Here is a 24,950-nt window from a genome sequence, read left to right as displayed (position 1 = left end):
TATGCAGCAGTGCCCATAGACCAGTGGTGCTCAGACTTTTTCAGTTGCCCCCTCCCATACCAACAGCGAAGTCTGTCTGTGCTCCCCCCCATTACTGTACAGCCAAGGCTTTCTCAGCAGCAGAGCTTGGGCTGAAGGCAGAGCTGGGGGTGGAACTGGAGATGGGGGAGGAGCTGGATCTATAGGTGGGGCTGGTCTGGGGTGGAGAGGGAATGAGGGCAGAACCAGGCTGGGGGGCAGAGCAGGGGCAGAGTGGAGCTGCAGCTGGGGGTGGAGCTGTTCTGGGGGCAGAGATGGACTGAGGGCAGAGCAGGACTAGGGGCTGAACAAGGTTGTGGGAGGAGCAAGGCTGGGGGCGGAACTGGTCTGGGGACAGAGCAAGGCTGGAAATGTGGCACTCCCTTCTCCCCCTCCCCCTCCCCCCATGGGGGCTGGCCCAAGCCCCACTGTGTGCCCCCCTCCCAATGTTCCTCCATGCCCCGCTAGGGCGATGCACCACACAGTTTGGGGACCTCTTCCATAGACTAAAACTTGCTGACTATAATGAAATATTAAACTGTGTTATACTGGTGAGCCACTAGGCGGCACTGTGTGTAAAGTAGCTTATTTAAAGCTAATCTTGGCTATACTTGGCAGATCATTGAAGGATAGTATGATGAACGTATCTGATGTGTATAAGCAAGCTCTGTGACCAAGCCATATCTGGTACAGAAGTACATGAAATGGTGTCAAGAGTATACTAAGAACAGAAACAGAAGGAAAACAGCAACAAAGGTTGCAGGGTCTCAACATGCCACTCTTCAATGCCTCAGAGAACTTCAGCTTTGACAAACCAGTCACAATGGACAGACTGGAAGCAGCATTTTGCAGGTTTTTGAACTGCAAACAAACTTTACAAAGAAACTGGAGATATACAGGTATCTTCTTTAATTTATGCTGGGGAAAGCAAACAGAGCATATCTCTAAACCTTTGACTTTACTGAAGTCAGTCACAAAGATGACTACGAAAGGGCTCTGGCTATGTATGATGCATACTTTATACCTCAGAGTAATGTGGTTTATGAAAAAGCGTGTTTTCACCAGAGGACTAGGGGAAAATGTTGAATGTTTGATAAGAGCTCTGCATACATTGGCTGACAACTGTGGTTTTGGAAATGCAAAACATGAAAATATCAGAGGCAGGTTAGTTATCTGGCTAAGAGATAAAAACCTTTCACAGAATCGACAATTGAAGAGAGGTTTAACCCTAGCCACAGTGATACAGAGAGCAAAGCCATCTGAGCTGGTGAGACAGCAAAACTTAGAGCAATTTGACAAATTTGAAAAACCTGAAACTAGCTTAGAAACTGTAAGCAGACACTCAAGTGTTAAAAGTCAGTATCATAAAACTTCTCAGTCAAGGCAAGAGAACTGCTAGGCTAAAAGGGACACATTCCACCTTACATACACAAGGTGTGGAAAAAGTCATATCCCAGGAGATCCCAAGTCCAGCCAGAGACACACAGTATAATAGATGCAAGAAACATGTATGTTTTGCATCAGTTTGCTGTAGCCAAGCAGTCAGGGAGTTGACTCATATTGCAGACAATCGAGACTCATTGCTTCTGGGATCTATCATGTGTGATGACATAGAGCCTGCCTGGAGAGTGAAATTGAATATTAATGGCAAAGCTATTGACCTTCAGATTGACTCAGAAGCTGATGCACAGTCATCTCAGAAAGGGCTTAAAATCACCGTTAGCCCTTCCCAGAGCTGAAGTCACCTGACAGCTCTTACTAGCCCTGGAGGTATTCTGAACTGCATGGGCCCATTCACCACAGGAACAATTTACGAAGACAAAAGCTAGGCATCCAGAGTGTATGTGATCAAAGGACTGCAGACCAAAGCCTTCTCAGCTGCAGCCTGGCAGCCATGATGGGCCTGGTGAGAAAGGTGGAAGAACTCGATGGAATATTTGGTGATATTGGATTTTTGAAAGGAGATCCAGTAATAATAACTTTAAGAGACTAGGCTGATCCTTGCAGTGTACATACACCTTGCAGGATTCCAATCCCATTACTTCATAAAGTGTACCAGTTATAAAGAGTAATGGAAAAATATGAATCTGTGTGGCTCTTAAAAGACTTAATGAAGCAGTTTTGAGAGCAAAATATATCCTCTCTGCACTGGATGACTTCCTCCCCAAGCTGGATGCCTCAGACAAATTTCTTTAGCCACAGAAAGTGCTAAACTGACTACATTTATCGCACCCTTTAGGAGATTTTGTTTTCAGAGATTACTTGCTGGGATTACTGATGCACCTGAATTTTTTCAAAGAAAGAGGGCAGAACTGTTACCAAACACTAATGGAGTTATAATATTCATGGGCAATATTCTGATATGTGGATCTTTGATGGAATTACACACCAAAACCCTGAATGAAGTCCTAAGCCTAATCAGTCAGTCCAGAGTGAAGCTAAACAAGGAAAAAATGAATGTTCTGACTACCCCAAATCGAGTTTTTGGGACAGACAATAAACAAAGATGGAATTAGTCCTAGCCCTGAGAAAGTAAAGCAACTGGAGAAAGTACACCAGCTAATGTACTAGAACTGAGGTGTATACCGGGGATGGAAATTACTTTGGTCAATACCTACAAGACCTTCCTTCAGTGACAAACCCACTGAACGAACTGTTAAAGTCCAACACATCTTGGCTATGGGGGATAAATCAAGAAATTGCCTTAAAAATGTAAAAGAAATTATCTTGACAACTCCAGTTCTCAAGTACTACAATGTGAACAAACCCACAATAGTCACAGATACAAGCAGTGATAGCTTAGATGATGTATAGTTTCAACAACATGGCTGTGACTGGAAGCCAGCTGCTTATAGCTCTCGCATACTTACAGAAGCAGAAAAATGATACACACAGATGGAAAAGGAGTGTCTGGAAAGCCTATGGGCATGTGAGAACTTTTACAGACTGGATTCATTTGTACTGATAACAGACCATAAACCATTTATACCCTTCATCAATGGAAAAGACCTGGAGCAAGCACTGCTGAGATACCAACATCTATCACTAGGTTAATGCAATTTAATCCAATTGCTAAATATGTTCCTGGGAAATACGACCTGGTAGTAGCAAACACTCTGTCATGGAGCCCAGCATTAAACTCACTACCTGTGAGCTCGATGGTGACATAAAGGGATACACGGATGTTGTGGACACATACAGACCAGTGTCAGAAAGGAGACTACTCCAGCTACAGAAAGCACCCTCAACAGACATGTAACTTCAGGAAGCTCAAATTACATGAGAGGCAGCTGGCCCGAGTATCTAAAGGACACAAAAGAACGGACAAGAGCCTACTTTGCCATGTGTGGACAATTAAGCTTGTCAAAACCAGAGGTCATCATTATCTGGTCATCATGGGCTATTTATTCAGTATATGGAAACAGTGCACTTGAAAGATATAACATGTAGCAGTGTTATCAAGAAACTGAAGTGCACTGTTGCTCACTTTGGTATTCCAAAACAACTAGTGACAGGCAACTGATCACAATTCACAGCAGCAGACTATTACCAGAAGCCCACATTACCCATAAGTGAATGGAGAGACTTAGAGTTGTACACACAACCAAGAAAATCTTACAGCAGGAAGATTCATTCTTTGCTCTTCTGAGTTACAGATCAATACCAAGAGCAGTTACCAGATATAATCCAGCACAACTCCTAAAAGGAAGACAACTCAGAACTAGTGTTCTCCAAAGTGGCCAGGCATGGCGAGAGTAGCCAAATCGGCTAAAAGGGCTAAAAGAGCTTATGAATATTTTTACAACAGATGTCACTCTGTTACAGAATTGCTGGGCCTAGAACTTAGTAACTGTGTTCATGTCAAATTGGATGGAGAAAAAAGATGGATAACTCCAGCTGTCGTAAAGAAAAAGAATTCAGTGCCCAGATTATATGTGATCGAAACCGACAATAGAGAGTTCAACAACGGTTGACATCTACAGTTTGTTCTTCAAAAAGAACAATCAACAGAGCAAACTCTACAGATGGTAGATACAAAACAAGAAGATGACTCAAGAATTCCAGACCGACCACAGCCAATCATTGCAGCGAATGGACAGTGAGATGACCAAACTGTTCATTAGAAAATCAGACACTCAACAGACCTATCTTGAAAGATAGCACGGTAGTGTATATTTTGTAAATGGTAGGAAAATAGAACCTAAAGGAGGAGATGCAATGGAATGCTAAATTGTATTACACTGTTCAGCCACTAGGGGGTACTGTGTGTAAAACACCTTATTTAAAGCTAACCTTAACCACACCTGCAGAGTATTCAAGGATCGTTTAATGAACACACTTGGTGCATATAAGCCAGCTCTATGACCAGTCCATATCTGATACAGAAGGACTTGACACTGACAAAGTGTGAGCAAACCATCTCGGGCATTAGGGCAGACATCACCCCTATCATGCTGTCTGAGGCTCCACCCCCTTCCTCTGGGGTAGCCTATCTAGGCCTTGACTTGAGGGTCAGCGTCTGTATAGGGCTGCATTGGCTGTAGGTGCTACAGAAGGGCAGGGATGCATGAGACACTAGGATCCCAGCAACACCACAGGGAATGGATGTTCCACCTTTTTCTGTCAAGGTAGCCTAGCAAGGCTGTCAGGAGCAAAGGCTGTGCAGCCAGGCAAGGCTACAGCAACAATAGGAGCCACCATGGGGCAGAGGAATGACTGACTGCCCTTCATTGAATCATATTAACTTTGGCAGCACTGACACCTAAACTTGGGAAAGCAGGGAATTGGGATGAGGTAGGGGAAGAAAAAGTTCACTGGATCTCAAAGGAACTGGGGTAACGCTAAGTGGACATAGTAACAAAGGATTTGGGACATTTGCAGACCTGATTAACTAGGAAGCTCAATCCATATTTAGGCACCCAGATAAAAGGGGCTTCAAAACTGCAGGTGCTTAGCACCTGAAAATCACGCTGCCTTCCACTCATTTATTTGCAGGGACAATCAGAGAGCCAAAGGGCATCAATACCTACTATAGTTATTAGCACTTGAAAATCATGGGTGCAAGACGGGAAGGGGGGACTTAAAATTCTGGTTCAGAAAATATAATTAAGATATTTGCTAAATTAACTTTTTCCTTTAGAAATTTAATAAGATGGCCGAAGCTCAGAAGGGCTGGAGGGGTTAAGGCTCCAAATCTGAGGATGCTTCTCTAGACTACTTGCAATTCACAAATCTGCAGAGCATGTCTCTAAATCTCTTGAGACCAGGCTTTCTTGTGAGATTTTTCCATTTCCTATTCCTGTTGCAGCTGGAGTTACCTTTCTGTACGATCCAGCACTTCCAGGGCCATCCATGTCCGGAGAGCTCAGGAGTGCAAGGGCTGAAACAATGAGATGAGAAAGTTCTCCCAGGATTTCAAAAACATGTAATTTAATATTCTTAGCCCACTTTTACCTTATTCGTTTTGTACTCTCTTAACATCGTGATGGGCTTTGACTTGGCTACACATTATGTGCAGTGATTCGAGGAGTCAGAAAATGAAACATTTCGTTTTTCTCATTGAAATTGTAATGAAGAATTTCACTGAAATGCTGAAGTTTTTCTGTGTGCTCTACTGTGATTCATGGTAGCCCAGTCTTTCTTATATTGCTTTTCACTTGATTTAGCAGTACATATATTGAAGTACATTTGTAGAAATGGGTAAAAATTCAGGAAGAAGAGGGAAGGATGTTCTCCCCCAACCCCGAAGTTAGCCTGAACCAATATCCTGGATATAATCACTCTCAAATTTCTTCCAATCTGATTCCTTCCATCTCTAATTACCCTTTATTAGCAGTATTATTGTAGCACCCAGGACTTCTCTGTGCTAGGTGCTGTACAAACACGGACCAAAAAGATGGTCTCCACCCCAAAAGGGCTTACAATCCTAGTCTATGTATACACTGCACACCATTTGCGGCGGTGTGTAGGGTATGTGTAGATACAGCTTGTAGTGAAAAGCAGGCTGTGTGCAGCTACATGAGTCAGTGAAAGGCTCTGTCAGAGGGGAGGCTGCGGGGTAAAACTCTGGCAGCAAGGAGCCTTTCCCCACTGCCGGAGCCATTCTCTGAGGTGGGGAAAGACTCTGGCAGTGGAGAGGCAGCAGGACACTATTTGTAGCAGTGTAGATGGGGGAAGCACTGCTTGGGCATGTAGAGAGCAACGTAGAGTACACGTCATTGAGGTTCAAGTGGGTCTTTACTGGCCTAAGCAGTGCCTCTGCGTCTACACTGCTATTTATACCCTGTGCTATGAGGGCATGCAATGTATATACTCTACATGCCACTGTAAGGAGTGTGCAGTATAGACATAGCCTAAGTATGAGACAAGAGACAAAAGATGGATACAGACAGACATTAGGGAGTATTAGGAAAAAATGAGATAGTATTGGTCAGCATGATGGGCACACCAGTAGCCTAATTAAACCCAGCCTCTATGAACAGACTCTTCTTTATGAATGGACTAGCAACCAGACTCTGAAAAATGTATTGGTCAGTGAATACAGTACTTACACAGGACTCACATTAGCTTCGTTTTCAAGAGTTGATGAGTCTGAAATGTAATAATCCTACAACCATACGTTGCAATGAAACAGCAGATGCAATAAAGCAACGCTAGAGGCTCTTTGAAACATTATATCCTTCAGATATAAACCCCATATGCTATATAAGAAGTAAACTCCAGTAAGAGGTAGTACAGCATACTATCAATCACTGCCTCTTCCCATTCTTGCATTTTTTCCCACCCACCCTTTTCTTTCAGTGCTTGTTTAAAACAAGTTATCAAGGTAAAGCCTCAGGCGTCTTTCAGTCTGAATTATCTTTCCACCATCATGCTGAAAATTCATACTCTTAATGCTACTGAGATATTGATCCAAGGAAAATTTCTTCCACCATTGGTTTTGGCCAATTAGTTATGGTATCAGTGATCATCCCAAAGCAGCAAACACAGATCAATGCTCTCAGCATATCGTTTTACAGGCCAGTGCAGACTGCAAGGCATATTTAATCTCATTAACTCATTATCTTCCTGCAAATCTCTCTTTAAAACTTTCCTCTACAGTGAAGCTTACAAAAAACTTGACAATGATTAGGCTGCTGGGATGCGAGGCCATGAGTTGGTAGGTAAGATCCCATTGGAAGCAAGTTGAAGGGGGAAAACTGTTCAAGAGAGTTGGCAGTTTTTCAAAGAGATATTATAAAGGGCACAAAAGCAAAATATCCCACAGCGTAGGAAAGATAGGAAGTCTGACAAGAGACCACCCTGGCTTACCCAGGAGATCTTCAGTGATCTGAAACAAAAAAAAAAAAGAGTCTTACACAAAGTGGAAACTAGGTCAAATTACAAAGGATGAATATAAATAAATATAAACAGCACAGACATGCAGGGATACAATTAGAAAAGCCCAGGCACAAAACAAGATTAAACTAGCTAGAGACATAAATGGTAACAAGAAAACATTCTACAAATACATTAGAAGCAAGAGGACGACCAAGGAAAAGGTAGGCCCATTATTCAATGAAGGGGGAAAACAATAACAGAAAATGTGGAAATGGCAGAAGTCCTAAACAATTTTTTTGTTTCAGTTTTCACCAAAAAGTTTTGTAGCAATTGGATGTCTAACATAGAGAACATAGTGAAAATAAGGTAGGATCTGAGACTAAAATAGGGAAAGAACAAGTTAAAAACTACTTAGACATGTTAGATTGTCTTCAAGTCGCCAGGGCCTGATGAAATACATCCTAGGAGCTGACTGAGGAGATATCTAAGCCATTAGCAATTAGCTTCAAAAAATCATGGAAGATGGGAGAGATTCCAGGAACTGGAGAAGGGCAAATATAGTGCCCATCTATAAAAAGGGTAAAAAGGACAACCTGGGGAATTACAGACCAGTCAGCTTAACTTCTGTACCTGGACAAATAATGGAGCAAATAATTAAGCAATCATTTTGCAAATACCTAGAAGATAATATGGTGATAAGTAACAGTCGGCATGGATTTGATGAAAACAAATTGTGTAAAACCAACCTGATAGCTGTCTTTGACAGGGTAACAAGCCTTGTGGATGGGGGGAAAGTGGTAGATGTGGTATATCTTGACTTTAGTAAGGCTTTTGATACTGTCTCACGTGACCTTCTCATAAACAAACTAGGGAAATACAACCTAGATGGAGCTACTATAAGGTAGGTGCATAACTAGTTGGGAAACCATTCCCAGAGACTAGTTATCAGTGGTTCACAATCAAGCTGGAAGGGCATATCAAATGGGGTCCAGCAGGGATCGGTCCTGTTCAATACCTTCATTAATGATGTAGATAAGGGTATAGAGAGTACAGTTATAAAGTTTGTGGACCATACCAAGCTGGGAGGGGTTGCAAGTGTTTTGGAGGATAGGATTAAAATTCAAAATGATCTGGACAAACTAGAGAAATGGTCTAAAGTAAATAGGATGAAATTCAATAAGAACAAATGCAAAGTTCTCCACTTAGAATCAATTGCATACATACAAAATGGGAAATGACTGCCTGGGAAGGAGTACAGCAGAAAGGGATCTGGGAGTCATAGTTGATTACAAGCTAAATATGAGTCATCAGTGTAATGCTGTTGCAAAAAAAAAAAAAAAAAGGAAATATAATTCTGGGATGTATTAGCAGGAGTGCTATAAGCAAAACACAGGAAGTAATTCTTCTACTCTACTCTATGCTGATAAGGCCTCAACTGGAGTATTGCATCTAGTTCTGGGCACCACATTTCAGGAAAGATGTGGACAAATTGGAGAAAGTCCAGAGAAGAGCAACAGAAATTATTAAAGGTCTAGAAAACATGACCTATGAGGAAAGATTGAAAAAAATGGATTTGTTTAGTCTGCAGAAGAGAAGACTGAGGGGGTCATGATAACAGTTTTCAAGTACATAAAAGGTTGTTACAAGGAAGAGGAATAAAAATTGTTCATGTTAATGTCTGAGGATAGGACAAGAAACAATGGACTTAAATTGCAGCAAGGAAGGTTTAGGGTGGACATTAGGAAAAACTTAACTGTCAGGGTGGTTAAGTACTGGAATAAGTTGCCTAAAGAGGTTGTGCAATCTCCATCATTGGAGGCTTTTAAGAGCAGGTTAGACAAACACCTGTCAGGGATGGTCTAGATAATACTGTACTTAGTCCTGCCTTGAGTGCAGGGGACTGGACTAGAAGAGCTCTTGAGGTCTCTTCCAGTCCTACAATGCTATGATTCTGAGTTGTCCAATATTGTCTCATTGTTTCCTTGTACTCTCCCATTGATCTATCCATATCCAGATGTTGTCTGTTTTCTTCTACTTAGACTGCAAAGTCTTGTGGGTAGGGATTGTCTTTTTTGATCTGTGTTTGTACTGCACCCAGTACAATGGGGTCCTTGTCCCTGACTGGGGCTCCTGGGTGCTATGATAATACAAATAAATAAGTAAATAAATAATAATAATAATCTGTTAAAGAATGCAAGTGGATGAGGATATTAAGCATGTTGCTAAATTAATTTTAGTGACTCCATTTAGTAAGTTGATTTATATTAAAGGAAATAAATGAAAAATACAGAATTGTGTTTAGTGATTAGCAGTGTAAGGACCATGCTATCAAATAAGATGATCAGTCAATCTAACCAAGCATCCTCCAGCTGCTAGGGGACAATACTTGATCCTTCCGAGGAAGACAAACTAGAAAACCGATAATGGCTCCATTATGACATGGGGGGGAAAAAACCTTCCCTGGTCCCCACAGATGAAAAGTGTATGTGCTATAGGATGAGATTTGATTGTCCTTATCATTATGGTGTCATTTGTAAGTACAAGTGTTAAGAGTGGTCATAAAATTATCCAGTCCTTTAAAAATGCCAGCCACAGGATTTAAATCAATGACCTCCTCCAGCAATAAAATTTAGAGGACTGAACTTGAATACAGGTGTATTTCCTTTTTTATTCTAAGCTTATTTCCAATTTAATTTAATTTAATTAGATGATCCCTTCCCCTTTTCAATGTGTCCTTCATAATTTTGACAACTTCAATCAAATCCCCTAAAACTCTTCTTCTTACTAGTCCAAACAGTACTCATTTTTGTAAGCCCCCCTCCCCCATATCTAAATCCTGCTGTACCTATAACTATTTGTATTGCCCTTTGGAGGATCTTAACGTATATGGTTCTTAATGTCAGGATCAGGCCCTAATGGTGATATAAGCAGGGGAATTCTTAGTCTGAGGATCCTGCTAGGGGTTAGGTATGAGGTAGGTAGGTCCCGCCCATCTGTGAGCCTGCCCAATGACAGAAACTTAAGCACCTTGAGAACTTTAGTGGAGGAAATTCAGGCCTCTATGGATTTGAGGCACCTCCAGAGCTAGGCATCTGCCAAGCAGGGGTTCTGAGGATCTCAGTGGCACCAAAATGTTAGACATTGGTGCCTAAAGTGGTAGTTAGATGCTTAGTCCCACAGCCTCAAAGGTACTGAGGTGCCTAGTTCACACTGAAATCAATGGAAGTTAGGTGCCTAAGTACTTTTGAGGATTGGGGCCTTAAATCCTATTGGTGGATATGGGGCTTATGCCCTTCAGAATGCCACTGGGGCAAATGTGTTCCAAATGATTTACATTCTCCTCTTTTGTTCCCCCTAGGTGTGAAGGAGTGAAACAATCCTAGGACATTTTCTCTGCTTACGGAGATGAGTTCTTTTCCTTTGATCATTTTTTGTTGTTTCAAAATAACAAGAAACCCTCGGCTCCCAAACACTCATGTTGCTATTAATTACAATTATGTGCCATTAAGTTAATTTCATTGTCTCACAGATCCATAAACTCTGACATAACTGGTGAGACAAGTGTATTGCAATTCAGCTAATAAAAGTCATTTCGGACAATGGGCCAGGCCCTCAAGTGATGTAACTCAGTGTAGCTCTATTGAGGTCAGTGTTGCGATGCTGATTTATACCAGCCAAAAATCTGTCCCAAGGACTTCTCCTATCAGCTGAGGAGGAAGAGGAGATCAGCCACCTGTCACTTTTTAAAATGAATTTTGAAGCATCCTTACTACACCTCTACCCCGATATAACGCTGTCCTCAGGAGCCAAAAAATCTTACTGTGTCATAGGTGAAACCGCGTTATATCGAACTTGCTTTGATCCACCAGAGTGCTCAGCCCCGTACCCCCGGAGCACTGCTTTACCGTGTTATATCCAAATTCGTGTTATATCGGGTCGCGTTATATCACAGTAGAGGTGTACTTATCCATTCCTTACATGCATCAGTCAGAAATTGTGGGCCAGAGCCCAAGCCAGTTTGCAGCAGCTGGGGATGTACCGCATTGCATTCACCCTGGGATTTGGAGTTTGTGACCAGCTGGCTGTAGAATACTATCCTGTTTTGCCACTAGGACTTACAGATCAGGACCTGCCACAAATGAACTGTCCGTGTGTGCAGCCTGACTCCCACAGAGCGATGACAATTCATACCAGTTGAGGATCTGCCCAGTGAGTTCCAAACTATGCTCCACATTGACCTCTTAGAGATTTTCCTTAAGCAATCCCATAAGTACATATGGAATCCGGCTCCTCTTCTTGACATTGCTGCACTTCTTCTGTTTTTCAGGTCAAGTGCTATCTGCTGAACCCCGCCCCCCTACTTTGAAGAGGCACCTCCAGAAGCACTGCATCCATTTTAGTTATTAAAAGGAAATGTGGCTTCCATTTTGAATAGAGATGATGGGCAGAGTATGTGTTGTTACAGAGCAGGGTCATTACAAAATCCCTTTGTTATAATCTGCTGCAAGGGCTAAATCACATTGGGGATGTATTTTCAAAGCATTGCATGTAGTTTTAGCTGCCTCCGTTTCTCACTGAAGTCAACAGGAGCTAGAAGACGGAAGCTCTACAGAGCATTTTAAACGCACACCCTGAAATGTGGGTCTACACTTTAAAATGACTGTGTAAAGAACAGCACTGTGGGGTTCCATGTTGTTTGTGTCTCATTGACTCCATGTCACATCTGGTCAGTCCACAAGTAAAATGAGTATTTTTCTAACTGCTGCCCCTGTAAACTCACCTTGGGATCTAAAGGTCAAGTTGTGATTGTTCTGGCTCATGAATCAATAGTAGTACTAAAGCTTTTGCAGGTCACATTCTGCTCTGTGCAACCCACTGTCTGCAATTTGTGCCTTCAGTTACATCTGTGCAATGCCACTCAGCTAGATTTTGATCTCACACACACCAACATAAATCTGGGGTAACTGGAAGCTATTCCTGATTTACCCTGCAGAATACAGCCTATTGCCTTCAATGGGGCTTCAAAGATGTCAACAAGCTCAGAATTTAGTAGTCTCTCAAACAGGATTCAATTAGATCCATTATTTCTCTTCATTTTTCTCTTAAACTGTTGACTTGTGCTGTTACACATGTTGTATTCCACACCAGAGATGAAGATACAGGTCAGTGAGTTGTGAAGTGCTCCGTATTAAATCCCTTACTGACCTCACAGGTATAGTAAGATGCAGATAGTATTGGTACTTTGAAATTATTGAACAAAAGGCACTTGAGAAATGCATGATATTATTAGCATTAACTTTTGAGTTTACAGACTAAAAAGGGGAGAGAGGTTTGCTGATATTTCACTGATGACGTCTGATGCACTTGCAGTGGCAGCACCTAAGAGGTTTTACCCTCATACAGTTGACTTGAGCATTAATGGACAATAAATCAATCACTCTCCAAGACCACATTTTATCTTTATGTCTACACTGCACAACAGACTTAGTGTGAGACAAGTAATAGAAAATCCTTGAGTCGATGAGAATAGCAGTTACTTTCCATTACTCAATAATAGGGGGAAAAGACTTGTCAGGGATGTGTTCTTGCTCATGAGTTCGGTAATGTCTTTATTTGCTGATAATGGGATAGAGCGAATTGCAGAAATATAATTACATTTAGATACTGTAGAACTGAACTTTAGATAGGGGTAACATTTAACTGCGCGTGTTGGTAGGAACTAGGCTCAAAGACTAATAAGGCCATATTTGTGAGACAAAGAGCCTTATTTGTAAAGGTGCATCAAATCCATAAATTACAGCTTAGGAAATGGGTTGGCAAAAGGTCCACTAGAATTTATGCTGTCTAACATAGATCCTCTTTAATCAATGGCTCAGTATCACATTTATTTATTTATTTATTTTTATTTATCCTTTATCTTATATTTCCCTACAGGTGTCTTATATACTATCCAGTCTATTCTCATCAGGCTTCTATCACTCAGCATCACTGTAGTATCTGCACAGTTACCACTCAAGTATTAAGTGATTTGATTAGCACTGGCCATGTGTGATTCATTGAACGTATTTATTTGTATATGCAATAAGGGAGCTTTAAGAGAATAGATTTTGTGACGACAGAAATACTTCAACACTTAAAGGTCAAAAGCATTCAGTGTTATCTTAAAGGATCCTCCTTGAACAATTTTACCACTAACCTCTTTGGTTTGCCTCTAGATCTGTAGGTCAATAACATGGTATTTAATTGTATTAAACACAAATAGTTAATGGATTTAAGAAATAGTGCAGAATTGGAAAATATTTTTGATCTTTTTGCTTTTCATTCAACAGATTTTCCGGAGATCCACTGGTTTAGTGTCATTTTTACCCTTGGTTTTTCATTTCTGCTTGTGCAAATATAATAACCTTCCACAAAAAGCATACTTAACTACTATTACTAATCAGCAGATTTTGTACTTACATAGCAACATTCATCTGTGGAAAACCACATTGAGAAGCTAATTATTTTTAATTGGTAGCACAATTTCTGTGACTGCCGCCTCTGTTTTCTGACTGGCTTAATCAGTTTTCTTGCTCTATTCCCCCCCTCTTTTGACATGATATTTGTTTTGCTGTCACACTTGTTCTTTCTCTTTGTGCCATCTGCTTTAGTGTGCCCTTTCTCCCGTCTCTCCTCTGCTTAGCTAGAAGGTCTAATGAGATCGCAGTCTACAGTGGTATGACTGCAGCCAGACATTTAAAATAGATCTTCTCTTAGCCATATCTTTCTCTGTAGTGCACAAAATAGAAATTTCATGAAACTTCTTTGGGTTTTCCTAATCCAGAGCATTGCACAATTTCAGCATCAAAGCTTTAGACTTCAAGGGCCAAAGCCCCCCTGGCTTCAGTTGGAGCTACACCATGGATGAATACAAGGAAATAACTCCCTATTTCTTTTGCTTTTTCTATTCATTCTCCTCTTTACTTAGTTTGATGAACCAGGAAGCTGCTTTCCCTTTCCCTTTTAGTTTACTGACATTCACATTGGGAAAAATTCTGAGTTAATCTAGCACTCACGCGAGGTACCTGACTGACAGCACTAGTTTAAGTCAAAGGTTAGGTACATGGTCCCCAAAATGTGCCTTATTCCAGCCAATCTCCAAGGGCAAGAGGATAGGCTGTTTCTATGGTTATTTAAACCCTGGGTTCAGTTCAGACTGAGCCTGACTCTGTTCAGATCAATGTGTGAGATGCATGTTTTTGCTCAGGAAAGATGCCCACATATTAATCCTTGAACTTAGAAATTAACACATCCCTGTGACCTGGGTAGGAAAAAATAACATTTATTATTTGCCGCTTTATAGTTTTGCCATCACTTTCAAGGCCCTTCATGGCTCAGCCTCCATCCCACTGATCATCTCTCATATGCTTTTGAGATGCTCTGCTAATGGTGCCAACATTCAATGCCTACTTGTTACAGTTTCATATAAGAGAGCACCTTTGTGTTTTCTCCCATGCTGACCCTCATGCATAGGAAGACCTCCCTGTACCCATCCACAAAGCCACCCACATTGTCCTGCTTCACATTTCTCCTTTCCCATGATGGCTAGAAAAAGTCTGCCAGTGGTTAGGCAGCTGGTGTGCAGAGACCAAAGCTTACCTGGCTGATCAGTATTGTGTCCTTGTTTCCTTCTGCTCCCATCTGTTTATTGTAGCCACCTGTTGTCTCTGGTCTTATAATTGGATTGTAAGCTTTTTAGGGCAAGGACTGTCTTTTTGTTTTGTGTTTGTACAGTGCCTACCTGGGGCTAGGTGCTGCCATAAGACAAATAAATAAACAGTAATAATTTTCTTCTGTTCATAGAATCATAGAATATCAGAGTTGGAAGGGACCTCAGGAGGTCATCTAGTCCAACCCCCTGCTCAAAGCAGGACCAATCCCCAACTAAATCATCCCAGCCAGGGCTTTGTCAAGCCTGACCTTAAAAACCTCCAAGGAAGGAGATTCCACCACCTTCCTAGGTAACTCATTCCAGTGCTTCACCACCCTCCTAGTGAAAAAGTTTTTCCTAATATCCAACCTAAACCTCCCCCACTGCAACTTGAGACCATTACTCCTTGTTCTGTCATCAGGTACCACTGAGAACAGTCTAGATCCAGCCTCTTTGGAACCCCCTTTCAGGTAGTTGAAAGCAGCTATCAAATCCCCCCTCATTCTTCTCTTCTGCAGACTAAACAATCCCAGTTCCCTCAGCCTCTCCTCATAAGTCATGTGCTCCAGCCCCCTAATCATTTTTGTTGCCCTCCGCTGGACTCTTTCCAATTTTTCCACATCCTTCTTGTAGTGTGGGGCCCAAAACTGGACACAGTACTCCAGATGAGGCCTCACCAATGTCGAATAGAGGGGAACGATCACATCCCTCGATCTGCTGGCAATGCCCCTACTTATACAGCCCAAAATGCCGTTAGCCTTCTTGGCAACAAGGGCACACTGTTGACTCATATCCAGCTTCTCATCCACTGTAACCCCTAGGTCCTTTTCTGCAGAACTGCTTCCTAGCCATTCGGTCCCTAGTCTGTTACAGTGCATGGGATTCTTCCATCCTAAGTGCAGGACTCTGCACTTGTCCTTGTTGAACCTCATCAGGTTTCTTTTGGCCCAATCCTCTAATTTGTCTAGGTCCCTCTGTATCCTTTCACTACCCTCCCAGGTTAGTGTCATCTGCAAACTTGCGGAGAGTGCAGTCCACACCATCCTCCAGATCATTAATGAAGATATTGAACAAAACCAGCCCCAGGACCGACCTTTGGGGCACTCCGCTTGATACCGGCTGCCAACTAGACATGGAGCCATTGATCACTACCCATTGAGCCTGACGATCTAGCCAGCTTTCTATCCACCTTATAGTCCATTCATCCAGCCCATACTTCTTTAACTTGCTGGCAAGAATACTGTGGAAGAACGTATCAAAAGGTTTGCTAAAGTCAAGGAATAACATGTCCACTGCTTTCCCCTCATCCACGGACCCAGTTATCTCCTTATAGAAGGCAATTAGGTTAGTCAGGCATGACTTGCCCTTGGTGAATCGATGCTGACTGTTCCTGATCACTTTCCTCTCCTCTAAGTGCTTCAGAATTGACTCCTTGAGGACCTGCAATCACATCCGCCAACTCCGTTAGCACCCTCGGATGCAGTGCATCCGGCCCCATGGACTTGTGCTCGTCCAGTTTTTCTAAATAGTTCCGAACCACTTCTTTCTCCACAGAGGGCTGGTCACCTCCTCCCCATACTCTGCTGCCCAGTACAGCAGTCTGGGAGCTGACCTTGTTCGTGAAGACAAAGGCAAAAAAAGCATTGAGTACATTAGCTTTTTCCACATCCTCTGTCATTAGGTTGCCTCCCTCATTCAGTAAGGGGCCCACACTTTCCTTGACTTTCTTCTTGTTGCTAACATACCTGAAGAAACCCTTCTTGTTACTCTTAACATCTCTTGCTTGCTGCAACTCCAAGTGTGATTTGGCCTTCCTAATTTCACTCCTGCATGCCTGAGCAATATTTTTATACTCCTCCCGGGTCATTTGTCCAATCTTCCACTTCTTGTAAGCTTCTTTCTTGTGTTTAAGATCAGCAAGGATTTCACTGTTAAGCCAAGCTGGTCGCCTGCCATATTTACTATTCTTTCTACACATCGGGATGGTTTTTTCCTGCAACCTCAATAAGGATTCTTTAAAATATAGCCAGCTCTCCTGGACTCCTTTCCCCTCATGTTATTTTCCCAGGGGATCCTGCCCATCAGTTCCCTGAGGGAGTCAAAGTCTGCTTTTCTGAAGTCCAGGGTCCATATTCTGCTGCTCTCCTTTCTTCCTTGTGTCAGGATGTGTTCTTAGATTCTAATTTGAAGGGAAGGCTAAGATACCAAGTTGAAGATACCAAGAGAAACATATAAACACTGTTAGAATATAGATATTCAGGCCTGCCTGTAAAGGCCTATACTTTAAGAACTTAGGTGTATTTTTGTCACTTAGCTAGATACAGAGGTATAAAAACAAAGAATCAAAATCACAGTCTGCCTGTGTCTGGGCCGTCTCTCACTAGGACAGTCTGAGGCCTTGTTCTTAGCCTAAGGCCTTTGGCTAAGCAGCAGGGGCAGCCATAAGCTGGGAAGCCTACGGTCACATCCTCACATCCCAAACCAGTCACAGTGAAATAAGGTGCTATTGGCTGTTAGGAAACGATCCTGTCCTGATAGTGCCCATCCCCGCCGGATAACCAGATCTTAAGATGGTTAAAGAAAAATTAGATTGATAGCATCCTGTCTGGCAAGAAATCACTTATCAATGGTTGTGGTTGTGAAACCCTCATTTCTGTATTTTATCTTTATGGCCCCCACTTTTCTATTGTTAATCTGTCTGGTTCTCTAATTGTTTCTGTCTGCTGTATAATTAATTTTGCTAGGTGTAAGTTAATTAGGGTAGAGGGATATAATTGGTTAGAGAATTGTGTTACAATATGTTAGGATTGGTTAGTTAAATTTCAGTAAAATGATTGGTTAAGGTATAGCTGAGAATATTACTATATAAACTGGGGTCAAACAGGAAGGGGAAGGGAAATTGGAATAATGTTTGCTAAGGGGGGGCAGGAACAGGGAATAGGGAACAGTGAACAGGATCACAGGAAAGGCTCTGCGGTGTCAGAGCTGGAAAGGGGGACATGGGATAAATGCTCTGCGGCGTCAGAGCTGGGAAGTGGGACACTGGGGAACAGGCTTTATCGGCGTATAGAGATAAGCCCGACTGGTGTGAAGGGCTTCGGAATATGCTTGCTTGGAAACTAACCCCAATAAACATCGCATTGTCTGCGCTTCGGCCTTCTGGTCCTTTGCTGCTTGCTGTCTGCGTGACAAGAACCAGGGAAGTGGGAGGGTGAAGGGACAACAGAGGCGGATTTACAATGAAACACACTGTGCCCTGGCATGGGGCCCCTCAACTACAGGGGGCCCCAGGGCCAGGCAGCCCAGCACTGTCCAGCACTCCCTGCGGGGGGGACCAGTGCGGGGGCAGAAGCTGTAGGGGAGAGCAGGGAGGGAGCCGTTTAAGAGCCGTGCTGGAGGTGCGGCGTGCGGTGCGCTCTCCCAGCCGGCGAGCCTTGCTTCTGCTGCAGGCTGACGCTGGCGGCCCCACGCGCCACAGCAGGCAAGCAGATGAGGCAGGCAGGTGAGGGGCGCGCTGTAGGGGAGGGGTGTGTGCCCCCCTGGTGGGGCGTCCGTCGGCACCTGTCCTGTTGCCCTGCTCCTTTGGATGCCGGGCAGCGCAGGTGCAGTCCCTGGCACGCACTGCTGCTGGCGGCCCCTGCAAAAAGCCAGGGGAAGGAAGTGGCAGCCAGGGGGGGTCTCAGCTCTCATGTGCTGCGGCAGCCACAGCGCGCTTTGGCAGCAAACAGGAGCAGCGGCAGGGTAAGGTCACATCCACCAGCGAGCCAGGTAAGGTAACCCAGCAGCCATGACTGGGACTGCCCCAGCCCTGAGCTCCCCCCCATGCACTGCCCCCTACACACAACCCCCCCAGACTCCTGCCCTCACTCCTGCACCCCCCCACAACCCCAGCCCTGACTCCTGCAACCCCCTTGCACACACCCAGCCCCTGACCTCCCTGATTCCTGCACCCCCCAACCCACCCAGCCCCACCCACACCCTCTGCCCTGACTCCTGCACCCCACCATCCCCACCCCCACCCCGAGCACCAAACAGGAGCTCCTGCACCCCTCCCCATCCCCACCTGCACCCCTCGCACCAAACCGAAGCTGCTTCAGGTAAGCGCTCCACACCCCAACCTCCTGCCCCAGCCCTGAGCCCCATCCTGCATCTCCTGGCTAGACCCCGCAACCCAACTTTTTTTTACATTTTTTTTTATAAAGCGCTCTTATCCAAAGCACTTTACAATAGTTAGCTAACGGTACAAACAATATTTGGAAAGATCATTAAGTGGTCCGCCGAGACCCTTAGCAATTTTCAAGTGGTCTGTGAAAAAAAAGTTAGACTACAAAAACAGTCAAGGTACCTCACTTTATTTTCATTTACTTCCTATTAAGGAGAAGGAGGAAGAAAAAAAAAGAATGAAAAACAGGGATGGGGGAGATAAGAGAGAATGTTCTTTTTCTTGGCTGGGTCCCGGGAGGGGGGCAAAAATGAAGCTGAGCACAGGGCCCCACTAACTCTAAATCCACCACTGAGGGACAGCCCTCTAACAAACACCATAGAAGGGCAGAGAGAGAAAGGCAATGACCTTTGTAGGCGATCTAGATCCAGGGCTGAACAAATAGTTTGTCCTTCATCAGTATGAAGTCAGAGCACTAAATTAGGTTTGTGAGAGCACTAGGTCAGCCTTCCTGGGACTGTGTTCTAGGCATCCCCCCGGGTATAAGGTATTTCTAAGGCTATGGCTACACTAGAGAGCTGCGCCGCTGGAAGCCATTCGAATTACTCCAGCCCCAGTGAGCGGTGGTAGCTATGTCAGTGGGAGAAGCTTTCCCACCAATATAACACTGTCCACACCAGCGCTTAATTCTGCATACATTATGTCGCTTGCTAATTTCACAGCCCTGGGCGACATAACTTATATCGACTTCAGCTGTAGTGTAGCTATACCCCAATTCCTCTGCAGGGATCATTAGCCAGAGTTTGCTAATCTAGGATTTAAGAGTTCTGAAGTCAGAGGCCTTTATAGAGAGACAGGAAAACAAGAGAAATGTGTGCACAGTGGAAACTGTAAACATCTGTGTAGTCCACATTATCAGCACAAAAGGGGCTCAGTTAAGAAAGAAAGAAAGAAAGAAAGAAAGAAAGAAAGAAAGAAAGGAGAGGAATAGTGGGGCCTGGGCAGGGAAAGTTAGTGATGAGATACACTTTATGGATGGAAGAAAAACAATCTCAGATGTTCATGACACAGAGACATAAAACTGTAACTACTTCTGGGCATGCACTTTCCCTGCCAGCAAACACCGTGCTGTAAAACTCTCTCAATTAAATGCCCAATAGCCTGGCACTGTTACACAGAAACTCTCCTGCTGTAATTATCAGATGTTATTTCTTAGCAATCCCCTAGCCTGCCATCCTAGGTTTTCTCTGACTCCCTTTGCTGTGTAGCTGAAATGTATTTCATGTGCCAATGTTTCTGCTACTTTTAGCTGAGTCTTCCCCTTTCTCTGCCTATTCTCTTTTTGGAGTATGGTAAATCAAAGCTACTTTGAAATGTGTGCTTTTCCAGGTCTTGCAAACAACCCTCAAACATCTGAGCTAACCTCTCCCCCTCATTTTCCAACTAGCTTTTTACACTATTTAATTTGAGAAGACTTGCCACCCACAGCCATATCTCCTGAATCATTCTCTCTGCAAAATGTACTCTATTGCCAACAAGTTATTGCCAGAGTAAAATAATTTGCCAGCATGGCAGACAAGTTCTAATGATCATAAAAATAACAACCCTTATTTAGTAAGAAGCAAAAAAAAAAAAAAAAAAAGCCCATTAAAGTTTCTGCAGGCTCTGACAGCATTTGGACATACGGCTTCACTAGGTAGTTACAGGTCATCATCACTGAATTGTCTTAGCACCTGCTGGTCATTAATGGGTTTTACTCTCACAACCATTTGGCAAGGTCAGGAAGCACTATCAGCAAGGCCTGCTCTACACGAGGTAGTTAGATCAGTATAACAACATCACTCAGGGGTGTGAAAAATCCACACCCCTGAGCGATGCAGTTAAACCAGCTTAACACCCGGTGTAGAGAGCATGAGAATTCTCCCATCCACCTAGCTATTGCCTCTCAGAGAGATAGATTAACTGCACCACTTGGAGAAGCCCTCCCATTGGCATAGGTAGTGTCTTCACTGAAGCGCTACAGCTGCAACATTTTAAGTGTGGACAAGTCCTCATGACCTGCTCATGGTCACCTAGCAAGTTGATGCCCGAGGTGGGACCTGCGCCCACATCTCCTGTATATCAATCCAGTATGCTAACCACTAGACCATCCTTCCTCACCCTCTAGGGGACTGTAAAAAAATAATCCAGCTGAAGTAAGACTCCAGAGTGTTTACATTTCTACTCCTGTCTGTATCTCACTTAGACCAAATATCATCATATGGATTTTCTCTCTTTAACAGCTGGCAATGGGAATGATGTTCTGGCTGATAGCCTATGAGCAGAACAACAATAGGATCAATACTAGGTTCTCCTCCTCACCCTATGTGAGACTAGAATAATGATCCGTTACTATGTACAAATCTTCAAGACCTTTTGTGCTAAGACAGACATGTCTCATTAACAGTAAAGCAAAAGCCAATGGAACAAAAATATCTGCTAGATCTTCATGTTTTTAATGGCATTTTTGTCAGCAAAGATGTAGGGCCTTGTTCACCTTCTTATTCACAAGGGTGTAAACCAGGAGTAAGTCCATTGACATCAGTGGAGTTATGCCAGTTTAAATCCGGGGTATCCAAGAAGGGAATCAGGGCCGTATTCTTTTCATGGCTATTTTTCTATGCCATTTTTACTTCCCTATTTCTGAGGTTTCCTCTTATCCCATCTCCGTGGGCTTTCTAGCAAAACAATTCAAGCTGCCTCCCAGTGGAGGAGTGACAGACAGAGTTTATTGTTTGCTCTCACGGAGGGGAAACGGTTCCTTTTCTCAGTATGCAGATAACACCAGAAATAATGAGGTGGTATGGTAATGTAGTATTAAAATCCCAGCGGAAACAGGTTGTGAGAAGCCATGTAAGGGGAAATAAAGCATACCTGGCAGGGCAGCAGGGAAACAATCCAAACAGATACTTGTTATGTAATATCTATTCAGAGTTCTATACTAAGGGGAAGTACTTCAGCCAAAATAAAACCACAGCAGCTGCCTAGTCCCCTCACCACCCTGTTAGTCAAACGCAGGCTGAATTCTTCTTTTGTGTGTTGGTTTGTTGCAAACTTTGCACTGGATTCTGAGACGTGTTGAGCAGTCCCAGTTCACTGTGGGTGAAACTAACCCCTCTGTAGCGGGCCAGCTCACGAGCTATGTGGCAGGTAAGTCCCACTGAAGTGCCCTCCTAGTGCTGGCTCTCTGAATTTCACTCATTGGGCCTGAGCCTGTTATGCTCAAGACATTCTGGCAGCACAAAGGGGTCTTCAGATGGGTGGTAGCCACTACATGCAATATCCTCTATGAATAAGGCCTCCCCAGCCAATGTACAGATGGTGTAAGGGCTCCCAGCCTCTAATGTAGGGGGCGGGCTGGGGAGGGGGTGGCCAGAGAGCATTGCACTATAGCTATTCTCTGCTTCCAATGCCCATAGGAGGCCACGGGAAACAGTGTAAATTATAGCATCCAAGTGGCTGCTCTAGTTTACATGGGGAGTCAGCCAGGACCCTGCACAGTGCTGCAACACAGGGAGCACAAAGGTGGCTTAAAGTCACCCTATCTAATCTCGCCTTCATCCCCATCTGAAGTGCAGGATAGATTAGCTGGGAATCAGGCCCATTGTGTTCAGATGCTGAAGACTTCTCAGGATCAGGCCCTTTATCTGCATTTCTTTTTCTGAGCATGGATCATTCCTATAATTTTTCTGTCAAATTCAGAGTCCCAGTAGGATTTAATGTTCACTTTTAAAAAACTTACATGAGTTCAAATTTGCATTTCCCATTTCACTGCGCTTCTCTAAAGTACAATGTAATTCTGACCTGTTTGAGTGATAGAAATTACATTTTAGAACTACTAGTTAATTATGCTAGCAGACAGACATTTAAAAAAAGAGTTACCCAGATGTGATCCACAGGACCTGTAGTCCCCATATTACACAGTAGCTGTCATTTTTTTTTTTAAAAAGGCTTTATTATTAAAGTCACCCCCACTGAATCATTTAAGTTTAGTGCTGACAGTCTCCACTGTGCAGTTATTACTTAGCCCAAAACTCCAGATGAAGGCACTGAATTCAATGGCTCATTAAGGACTGCAGAATCAGGCCCTGGAAGTTTCGACTAGGGCTGGATGCCTAAAAACATAACAAAGCCATTTTTGTGAATGGAAGTTTGGTTCTCTAATTGTGAGGTTGTTTTATTCATTGTTCAACAATCCCAAATATTTAATGAATGAAAAGTTTAGGACTTATTCCTTCCAACTGGTCGAAAATGGGAAAGTATTTCACAAAAACGCAGCCTTTTTGTCAACAAATTCCAAAATTCAAAGTGTCTTGAGCAGCGCTAGAACCTCAGTTGTTGTTCTCTATTCATTGGTCACCATTTGCTAATTTCTCTTTTAAGAAGTATCCAGTACCCAATCAGGGAGCAGAAGCAATACCACGTAGCTTACATCAGTTGTCCAGTCACACACCATCAATAGCAAGGAGGTCAGGAAATCCTGTGTTTTAATCTTGGGTGTTTCGCTCACTTGGTGTGTAATACTAGGTAAGTCATTTTACCTTGCTGGGTAAGTTTCCCAGTCTCTAAAAAACGGGATAATATTTACCCAACTACATCACTGGAGTCTTCTGATGCTTACAGGTGAGACTTTCACAAGGCCCCAGGGAGTTAGATATCTAATTCCAGTTGACTTGAATGAGAGTTAGGCCATGTCTACGCTAGCAAGCTTACAGCGGCACAGCTGTACTGACGCATCTGCGCCACCGTAAGATTGCTTGTGTAGCTGCTCTGTGCTGATGGGAGAGAGCTCTCCCATCGACATAATAAAACCACTCCACGAGCAGCAGTAGCTATGTCAGCGGGAGAAGCTCTCCTGCCAACATAGTGCTGTCCACACCGGCGCTTCTGTCAGTGTAACTTATGTTGCCCAGGGGTGTGGTTTTTTCACTCCCCTGAGCGACATAAGTTATACCGACAAAAGTGTAGACATGGCCTTAGGCATTTAACTCTAACGGGCATGTCTACACATTGGGCATTACAGCTGCAATGCTGCACTAGCACCATTGTGTAGACGCTTCCTACAGCAACAGAAGGTGTTTTTCCATCACGGTAGGTAATCCACCTCTCCGAGTGCCAGTAGCGAGGTTGACAGAAGAATTCTTCTAGCTGCGTCAACACCAGAGGTTAGGTCTGTATAGCTACAGTGCTCGGGGCTGTGAGTTTTTCCACAGCCCTGACGTCATAGCTATATAGACCTAACCTTGAAGCATACACCAGGCCTAGGACACTTTTGAAAATGCCTGTACATTGAACAGGTAAAAACACTGTATAAATGTTAAGTATTATTGTTACTCATGAAATATTCATACAACAGGCTGAAGCGTCTTTGCTTAAACTATACAGCAAATACTTATGAATAACGAACACATTCATAGCGATAAGGATCTGTTTGCAGATGACTGGCATACTGAATCAAATAAAGGCTAAATTCAAAATAAATATGATTTGCAACAAACAAGCCAACCAGCTGTAGTTACAACAATACTAAAAGTTATGAGTAGATCTGTTTTATAAGGGAAACACTGAACAGAGTGGGCACTTGCCCTAAATAAAATTCAGCAGCAAGATTCAAAAATTGGAGTCTAGAGTTTGGCTCCTAAATCCATATTTAGTCACGACAGGCCTGACTGTTCACAAGTGCTGAGCGCTCAGCATTTTCCGCAGACATCAGTAGGAGCA

At 43.3% G+C, this 24,950-nt stretch overlaps 1 protein-coding gene across 1 annotated transcript in view; it reads left to right on the top strand.

Moving 5' to 3' along the window:
* The window catches only part of LOC122172105 (uncharacterized), a 160,530-nt gene extending 149,592 nt beyond the window's left edge, over window positions 1-10,938 (top strand). Inside the window, exon 16 of the mRNA XM_065581672.1 lies at window positions 10,697-10,938. The gene's annotated coding sequence lies outside the window, so the exon portion shown is untranslated. The remainder of the gene's footprint in view (window positions 1-10,696) is intronic.
* The last annotated feature ends 14,012 nt before the right edge of the window (window positions 10,939-24,950 follow it).

Source organism: Chrysemys picta, chromosome 1 (assembly GCF_011386835.1).
Source record: "Chrysemys picta bellii isolate R12L10 chromosome 1, ASM1138683v2, whole genome shotgun sequence".
Taxonomy (NCBI): Eukaryota; Metazoa; Chordata; order Testudines; family Emydidae; genus Chrysemys; species Chrysemys picta.
Note: the sequence above shows the minus strand (reverse complement) of the source record. Positions and strands in the feature narration are given on the sequence as shown.